Source organism: Neovison vison, chromosome 3, assembly GCF_020171115.1.
Source record: "Neovison vison isolate M4711 chromosome 3, ASM_NN_V1, whole genome shotgun sequence".
NCBI lineage: Eukaryota > Metazoa > Chordata > Mammalia > Carnivora > Mustelidae > Neogale > Neogale vison.
Window position 1 is genome coordinate 56,469,897 of NC_058093.1, and position 9,214 is coordinate 56,479,110.

The following is a 9,214-nucleotide window of genomic DNA, read 5'->3' on the forward strand; positions in this document are numbered from 1 at the left end:
AATGCCTGTGAAACCTTCAGACCGCAACTTGATTTTTTTTAAGGGACAGTCTACCTATTAAGTCTGATTTTTTTAAGACATTTGTAGATTCTTCATTAAAGACAAATAATTAAAATAACACCAGCTGATGAAATACTCTCTTTGCAAGAAATCTTCACAGCTCTTGACTTTTTAATTGCTGAAAAATGTGTTTTCAGACACGTGGGTGGGTTGTAAGTGATTCTACATGTGACTCAGGTTCTTTAGAGCTGATCGTAATCAGAGCTCTTCAATACCAGGATTCTCAGTGGGAAACAGTCCCCAAGGAAATAGATTTTTGATGAAGCTTAAATATCAATAAATTGATACAGAAGGTCTTTTAAGCTCTTACTGTCTGTAGAAAACAACTTTCGTAAAAAGCTATGCAGCCAAAACAGTAGAACAGAGTTCAATGCCCTGTTTATTTAGGACACACCTCACTCCCTTGCTTTTGAAATTGAGCTAAAAGTGGGTCACAGTAGGCAAAATATTAAAAGAAAATATAGATATTTATTTTTAGTGTCCTTGATGGTACATAAGTTTGGCTCTAGTTAATTGCACAGAGGGCAGCAGGGGGCATAGCTTTTCTTCAGGATAAGAGAGAGAAGGCAGAAGGCAGGAAAGATTAAGAAGGGCAATTGCCAAGGACAGGGTTTGTCTAGTGCGAAGAGGGTGGTATGAGGCACCTGGCTGGCTCAGTCCCTAGAGCATACGGTTCTTGATCTTGGGGTTGTGAGTTCCAGCCCCACGTTGGGTGTAGAGATTACTTAAAAAAATAAATAAATAAAAAATAAAGTAGATGGTGTATCGCTAAAAACCCAAACCCAAGTTTTTCGGTTTTATTTCTTGTTATTGTGTTGTCAGGGGGAATGAAGGAACTCTACGCTTATGGAGGCATAACGATTCACTAGGATGTAAGCACAAAGCTGTTTAACCTCTCCCAGCCTCCTCTAGTGGAATCCCTGGGCAGTGGGCTCCTTTCGTACCTAACTGACATTCCCTCCCGATTCTGGAACTCCCCAGTCTTCTTTCTAATGTTCGGTTCTCCTTATTTCTCAACTTCCATCTCAAGAACAAAACAACACCAAAGCTAAACGTCTATCTAGAGGGAGTGGGGGTGGGAGATGTGTCTGCCTTCACACACCCATCTTCTTCTTCTGTCCTAGAGATGACCACCCGAGGTTTGGGGGATGGAATGAGAGGCGGGATCTCTTCACTTGCTCCTTGAGGCAGGAGGGCAGGGGGTGCTAGGGCCAAGGTTGCTGCTGCTTTTTTTTTTCTTTTTAAATATTTTATTTATTAATTTGACAGACAGAGATCACAAGTAGTCAGAAAGGGAAGCAGGCTCCCTGCTGAGCAGAGAGCCCGATGTGGGGCTCGATCCCAGGACTCTGGATCATGACCTGAGCTTAAGGCAGAGGCTTTAACCCACTGAGGCACCTCATGCTGCTGCTTTTCTAATGTTAACAGATTTTCTTCCCCAGCATAGCTTCCCGTCTCACCCTCCCTGGGAGCACATGTCCTACCACATAGTCTCTTGACCTGGGGTCTGCCTCAAGCTCAGCCACTTTTTCTTTCTCTCAGCTCAAGCCTCCCCTTACCCAAGTGGCCCTCTTCTACAACATTCTCTTGGATGTGGTACTGGCAAGGTGGCTGGGCTCAGTTACTGGGTCTACTCCACTTAGAGGAAATTCTATCTTTGCTGGGCAAATGGCAGAAATGCAGTCTGGAGCCTCATGAAGAGTGAATTAGAGCACTTTGTAGGAAACAAGTGGAGCAATAGAAAACCATCTGTCATTAACTCAAAGGAATGCATCATTCCTAGAAGTAATGCAATTCCAGGCTGAGGCGGGGAGTGGAGAGAGCAAACTCCCAACCCATCTCCTAATTCCAGGCAGTAACTTAATGCCCAGTACACAGACAGAGAACACATCAGATGCTCTAATTGGTGAAAGCAGATACTGCATTTGATTTTAGCTAATAGGCGGAGAAGAGATAATGGTTCTACTTAAGCCACACCTTTCCCTTTCACCCTTGAGGTGGAAGCTACTACTTCCAGAGCTCCCCATACCTCTCCAGTGCTCTGAATCTTGCCCTGATATGAACTGTTAAATGCTCCTGAAGAAAAATATTTCCTACTAGAAATGATTAGTTGTTGTGTGTGTGTTTTTTTTAAGATTTTATTTCTTTATCTGAGAGAGAGAGAGCACACACAAGCAGTGGGGAGGGGCAGAGGCAGAGGGAGAAGGAGACTCCCCACTGATAGGAAGCCCGATGCAGGCCTCCATCCCAGGGGCCCAGGATCATGACCTGAGCCAAAGGCAGAAGCTTAAACAACTGAGCCACCCAGGCGCCATGGAGATGATTAGTTTTGATGTCTCCTTCGTGAGGCCTTATTCAGACCCCTCCTTCCTATACTAACTCATTAAACTTAATTGTTTGGCTCCATCCCCCAGCTCCCATATTTTCTGCACCTCTTTGAGAGTCAGGGACAACTCTGGGTCTCAAGGGAATAGACTATTTTTTTTTTAAGATTTTATTTATTTATTTATTTGAGAGAGATGGAGTGAGAGAGAGAAGAGAGAGAGAGCCTGCATGCATATTAGCAGGGGGAACAGCAGAGGGAGAGGGAGAAGCAGATCCCCACTGAGCAGGAGCCCAAAGCGCGGCTCAATCCCAGTACCCTGGGACCATGACCTGAGCCAAAGGCAGACACTTAATGACTGAGCCACCCACGCACCCCCTAGACTGTTTTTAAAAGACTTTTTATTATAGGAAATTTCCAAATTATAGTAATAAATTTCTACAATGGTTTCATAAAATGAGATCCTAATAAGGTGTATCTGTTTCATTTGATTGAAACATTTCTTACAGGAGGCAGACTACCTAAGGTTATGCTATGGTAGCAGGCAGCTCCAAAATCAAAGCAGTTTATAACAACTTAGGGTTATTTCCTGCTCATGTGAATCTCCGTTGTGAATCAGCTTCACGTACCCTTCACTCCTGGCCACGGGCTGAAGAAACAGTCCCCGTTTGGGATACACCCACTTCCTGGCAGATGGAATGAGAAATGGTTAACACACAATGACTTTTAAAATTTCTTTTTTTTTTAAGCTCTTATTTATTAATTTGACAGAGAGACAGTGAGAGAGGGAACACAAGCCAGCAGAGATGGAGAGGGAGAAGGAGGCTTCCTGCTAAACAGGGAGCCTGATGTGGGGCTCCATCTTAGGACCCTGGGATCTGACCTGAGCCGCAGACAGATGCTCAACGACTGAGCCACCCAGGTGCCTGACTTTTAAAATTTCTGCTCAGAAGCAGCAAATATCACATCTGCTCACATTTCATTGATCAAAGAAAATCATGTGGCCAAAGTTGAGGTCATGTGAAAAAAAGAAGCATAATTCTCCCAAAAAGGAGGGCCACATGTATTGAGAATAATGCAATCTATCATACCTTCTAAGTTTCTTTCAACATTAGGTTTCTCTCCTCATCTTCCCCCCCCCAACCCCCAACAATCTACTAGTTGAAGAACTTGGATAATTTGCGCTGTAGAATTTCCTATATTCTGGATTTTGCTAATTGCATCTCTGTGGTGTACTTGTTTAACACATTCTCCTGTCCTTCTCTTTTTTCTAAATCTGTCATTAAACATATAGGCATGTTCAAATTCAGGTTCAAATTTTTGGCAAGGATACTTCCTAGGCAGTTAAGTATGTCGTTAGTTGTCTCTTGCTGTGTAACAAATCATCCCCAAATGTGGTGGCTTGAAACAACAGTCATTATCTACTATCTCGTGGCTTCTATGGGTCACGGATTCAGACAGGCCACAGGTGGACAGCTTGTTGCCTTGTGATTTCTGGGGTCAAGCGAAAAACTCAGAGGCTAGCCTGAAATCACCAAAGGCTGAATGCCTCGTTCAAGCTGGTTCACTCACTTGTTTAGCAAGTTGGCATTAGTAAGTGGGTTCTTGGGACGCCTGGGTGGCTCAGTTGGTTGGACGACTGCCTTCGGCTCAGGGCGTGATCCTGGAGTCCCGGGATCGAGTCCCACATCAGGCTCCCAGCTCCATGGGGAGTCTGCTTCGCTCTCTGACCTTCTTCTCGCTCATGCTCTCTCTCACTGTCTCTCTCTCTCAAATAAATAAATAAAATCTTAAAAAAAAAAAAAAAAAGTAAGTGGGTTCTTTTTCTATGTGGGCCTGTCTGTAGGGCTCCTTGAGCAACTTCACATCATGGTAGTTGACTTCCTCCACACTGATCAATCCAGAAGAGCAATGTCGATGTGGCAGTGTCTTTCCTTACCTACCCTGTGAATTCATATGCTGACACTTCAAATGGTCACAAAATCAGCCCTTATTCAGGGTGCGACGTCTATGCAAAGGCATAAATACCAAGAGTGGAGGTTCACTGGGTCGGTCATTTTGGAGGCTGAATGCTCTATGTGTCATGTGGTTTTTGATGTTAAAAAAGATAAATAGGAACACGGGGCACCTGGGTGGCTCAGTGGGTTAAGCCTCTGCCTTCAGCTCAGGTCATGATCCCAGGGTCCTGGGATTGAGCCCTGCATCGGGCTCTCTGCTCAGCAGGGAGCCTGCCTCCCCACCTCTCTCTGACTACCTCTCTGCCTACTTGTGATTTCTGGCTGTCAAATAAATAAAATCTTAAAAAAAAAAAGATAAATAGGGACAATCGATAGCATGTTATATGGAACAGTGGTTGTCAGCATTTGAGATGGCATGGTCCAGGAGATTTTTCAAGGGGTGAAAATAGGTCTAAGTGGAACTACTACATCTTTGTTTTGCCATGAAAAGTCACTCAAAAGAGTTACCTGTTCATTCTGCCATTATTTTTTCATTTTTTTAAAAAGGTCTTTAAAAAATATTTATTTATTTATTTGACAGACAGAGATCGCAACTGGCAGAGAGGCAAGCAGAGATGGGGTGATGGGAAGCAGGCTCCCCGCTGAGCAGAGAGCTTGATGCAGGGCTTGATCCCAGGACCCTGAGATCATGACCTAAGCTGAAGGCAGAGGCTTAACCCACTGAGCCACCCAAGTGCCCCTAAAGGCCTTTTTTCTCTAGAAGTACATTATCTCGGAGTGAAGAATTATCAGCTTTGATGTGGAACAAGAAGAACTGCTCCCCAAATGTACAGTGAGAGTCCACTTTGAAAACAGCTGTAGTCCAGCGGAGGATTCCAGTACCCTACCATCCCGCATTTCCACTCCTGGCTGTAGGCCACCATGAGATTATACATACGCACACCGGGACCACGCGCAAGGACGTTCGTGCCAGTATGTTCATGATAGCCTCGCACTGGAAACAAACCAACTGCTCTCAACTGTAGCTAGATAGACAAACTGATGTATATGCATACTGTATGTTTCCACTTAAAGTCCCCAAACAAGCAATACTAAAGCACAGTGCTTTACAGTGCATACTTACATGAAAAAAGTAATAAAAAAAAATTGTGATAAAGATCAAGGGGCGCCTGGATGGCTCAGTTGGTTAAGTGTCTGCCTTTTGCTCAGGTCACCATCCCAGGGTCCTGGGATCGAGCTCCCTGCTGAGCAGGGAGCTTGCTTCTCCCTCTCCCTCTGCCTGCCTCTCCCCCTGCTTGTGCTCGCTCGCTCTCTCTCCCCCTCTCTCTGTCAAATAATAAAATCTTAAAAAAAAAAAAAAAAGGACAAAGTTATGGTTACATTTGTGGGGATTTTGGAGAGACCCAAGTAGACACAGTTGAGGGGCTGGCAATGTTCAATTTACTGACCTCAGTGATGGTTACAGAGATAGTGCCTCGATAACTCATTAAGCTGCACATTTTATGTTTTTTATGCTATATTTTACTATAAAAAGGGGGTTTTAAGAAGGAAAAATTCGTCCTTTTAATTAAAAGTTATAGCTTTAGGGTAAGCTTTTTTTATAAAAGACCATCTATTCTTTTTCGGCTCCATCATCCTTCTCCCGCCCCTTTTCTTCGCATGGGGTGTCAGCGGGTCCTCTGTTAGTCCCGGCGCCGGCGGCTTCACACTGGAGACTCTCACTCATCCCTGATTCAGGGAGGCAGGAGGCAGGAGTGCACACACACTCATGAGGCTTCCCTCCCTTGTGCCTCGAGAGAGCATCTTCGCTCCTCTTCCCAGGTTGGCAAGAAGAGGGCTGAGGCCCTCCTTAAGAACTCTGAAGTTCCCGGCGCCTGGGTGGCTCAGTGGGTTAAGCCTCTGCCTTTGGCTCAGATCACGATCTCTGAGTCCTGGGATCGAGTCCCGCATCGGGCTCTCTGCTCAGCAGGGAGCCTGCTTCCTCCTCTCTCTCTCTCTGCCTGCCTCTCTGCCTACTTGTGATCTCTCTCTGTCAAATAAATAAATAAAATCTTAAAAAAAAAAAAAAGAACTCTGAAGTTCCCCCCAAACCACCCCCACAAAACCCCCAGCTTGTTCCCCCCAGGCCTTCTGGGCAGGAGTGAGGGCAGACCTGCAGGCTCTCTGACAGGCCTTGTCAATGGGCCCCGCAGGTAGCCCCAGCACCTGGGAAGGCCCTGGACTAAAAGCGATGTGGCACTTAGCGATGTGGTTCTCAGCAGTGGCCCCAAAGAGCCCGTTTTGGTCCCGGGCACTTTACGGCATCCTGTTACAACTGTGGACGGGGCATCTATTATACGCCAGGCATTTCGCCAGCGGCTTACATGGAGCAGTGCTTTATCACTTACAACAGCTTATTTCATTTTCAGAACAATCCTATGAAATAGATGGGCGATATCTACTTTCTTTTACTTTTCAACGAGGCCATCGAGGCTCCTAAGGTTTGAGTATTTTATCTAAAGTCACTGTAAAGGGCTGGCCATACCTCTGAATACCTACCATACCCGAAGACTCTTGGCAGAAAACGACCCCGTGGGGTTCCTCAGGCGGGGTTTGATGTTATCTCCCCACCCACCGCCACTCCCAGCCCACAGTTGATCTTGCCAGAAGACGCGACCTGACTCAAGGGCAGCCAAGCTATAGGGCAGAGGTCGATGGAGAGGCGGCAGGAACGAGCTGCCCAGACAGGAATGATGATGATTACAGGGAGAATTAGATTATCTCGGGAGCGTTTGGTGAAAACTACAGGGAAATTGTTACAAAAGGAAAAGCTACAAGACGCCAGAGATGAGCCAGTTGTGCACAGGCCCCATAAGGAGGGAGAGCGAGTCTGTCAAGAGTAGGGAGTGGGGTCAGAGTCAGCTTGACCGTGAACAGAAAATGTGTATCTGTTGACACCAACAGAAGGTGAGTTACTTGAATGACGCTGGCAGGAGCACTAGAAGCAAAGATTTCAGGGGGACCAGGTTTCCATAATGATGGGGAGCAGCACTCCTGTCGCTGTGTGGGCTCAGGGCAGCCTCTATCTCTGGTGGCCCCTGTTGGGCCGGTGGTCCCCACCCCTCAGTGCTCTGTGTGGCAGGAAACCCCTCCCCATCCCGGCCCAGCTGGGCTTCTAGGGGCTCTGGCCCACGTGGGACTGTGAGGGGCCGGTGCAGTCCCTACCCTGCTTCCCCAGGCGGGCAGGAGGCCACTCTCAGTGGCTTTGGGGCCAGCAGCCGCCCTCCCAGCAACCAGAGATGGGCTGCCAGAGGAAATACTCCCCTTTTGGCTTCAACATTGTCTTTTGGGTGCTGGCTCCAGGGCCTGGGGTGAGAAGGGCATTCTCTCCCGCCGCTCCGTGCTGGAAGGTCCGGGAAGCTTTCACCCCGCCGGGCAGCTCATAGGATCAGAGGCACCATGTTGGTGCTAGGCTTTGCCTGCTGCATCCAGGCCCTCTGGGAGATCACCTTTCTGCTCAAGTTTTTCTCCGTGTTCTTGGGTCTCATCGTCTTCCCGGAGCTGGCATCAGGGATCTTGGCCTTTGTCTTCGAGAGCACAATTTGAGACCTGCTCAGTTTCTTCCTCAACAAAAATGTCAAGGCCTTTCGGGACAACATTGAGTTCCAGAACCTTATTGACTTTGCTTGGAAATAGCCATCTTGCTGTGGAGCCATGGGGCCTAATGACTGGAACCTCAATATTTATTTCAACTGCACTGACTTGAACTCTAGCTGGGAGCACTGCACGGTGTCCTCCTGCTGCATCAGAGACCCTGCGGAGGTGTCCTCAGCATCCAGTGTGGCTCGGACTCCAGGCTCAACTGGAGCTGAAGCAGCAGGGCTCCATCCACACCAAAGGCTGCTACGTGGACCAGTTCGACAAGTGGCTGCAGGACAACCTGAATGCTGTGGCTGGAGTCTTTGTGGCCGTCACCCTCCTCCAGATCTTTGGTATCTCTTTGGCCCAGAGCCTTGTGAATGACATCAAAGCAGTGAAGGCCAACTGGGGAAGCTTCCACAGTGGCCATGGCTACCTGCCTACCCAGTGACCACCCCCCCCAACTCCCCCTACCATGCCACTGTGCCCATGATGGGCAAGGACACAGGTGTTTCTGCTTGGACCTGAGCTCCATATAGGGTAGTGTAAGTGTGCAATGTGCCCATGGGACAGCTGTGTGCCTCTGCCTGGGCTGCCTATTATGGAGCCGTGTGCATGGTGGGTGAGTGTGTCTATGTGAGTGTGCACAGGAGCCACCATCTCGGCTGTTATCAGGTGGCGGGCTTTCCAGGGCCCAGGAATGGCACAGCTAAGAGGTGTGGGCAAGATCGGGTAGGGGTCTGCCTTGTCCCCTCCCAAGCTAGGATACAATTCTCTGTGCATGGCTATATGGGGCAGGGTTGGGGCTGCTGTTGCCTAGGACACAGCCTCGGGCAGCTTTAGAGCTGTCTTCCCTACCAGCTGTGTCTTTGACCCAGCCATGAGCACACTTCGGCCTCAATATCTCGGACTCTAAAGGAAGAATTTTTTCTTCCTTGCTTGCCTCTCAGAGATGACTACAAACTACTCAAATAAACAAAAGCCTAAAAACCAAACCAAACAAACAAACAAAAAAGTTTGGGGCAGATAATCAAGCTAAGAGGATAATGATCAGGAAAGCCTGAGCCTATAGGCAATGAATAATATATCTTACTGGATGACAAGATGAAAACCTTCTTTCCAAAGTACTGGTGGAAAAGTAACAGAGAGAAAATAAGAAAGTTAGAGAATCGATCTAGGAATCTAACATCTGATTAACAGGAAAGAGGGATTTAAAAAAAGAGTGAACAGAAAAAAATGGAGTAGAGGAAATTAG

At 47.3% G+C, this 9,214-nt stretch overlaps 1 non-coding gene and 1 pseudogene across 1 annotated transcript; one reads left to right on the forward strand and one right to left on the reverse strand.

The window, feature by feature from the left end:
• Positions 1–1,823: 1,823 nt before the first annotated feature.
• On the reverse strand, positions 1,824–2,015 carry LOC122903679. The gene has a single exon (XR_006383983.1). It is a non-coding gene; the product is annotated as a U2 spliceosomal RNA (small nuclear RNA).
• Positions 2,016–7,034: 5,019 nt separating this feature from the next.
• Positions 7,035–8,410, forward strand: LOC122903501 (annotated as a pseudogene).
• The last annotated feature ends 804 nt before the right edge of the window (positions 8,411–9,214 follow it).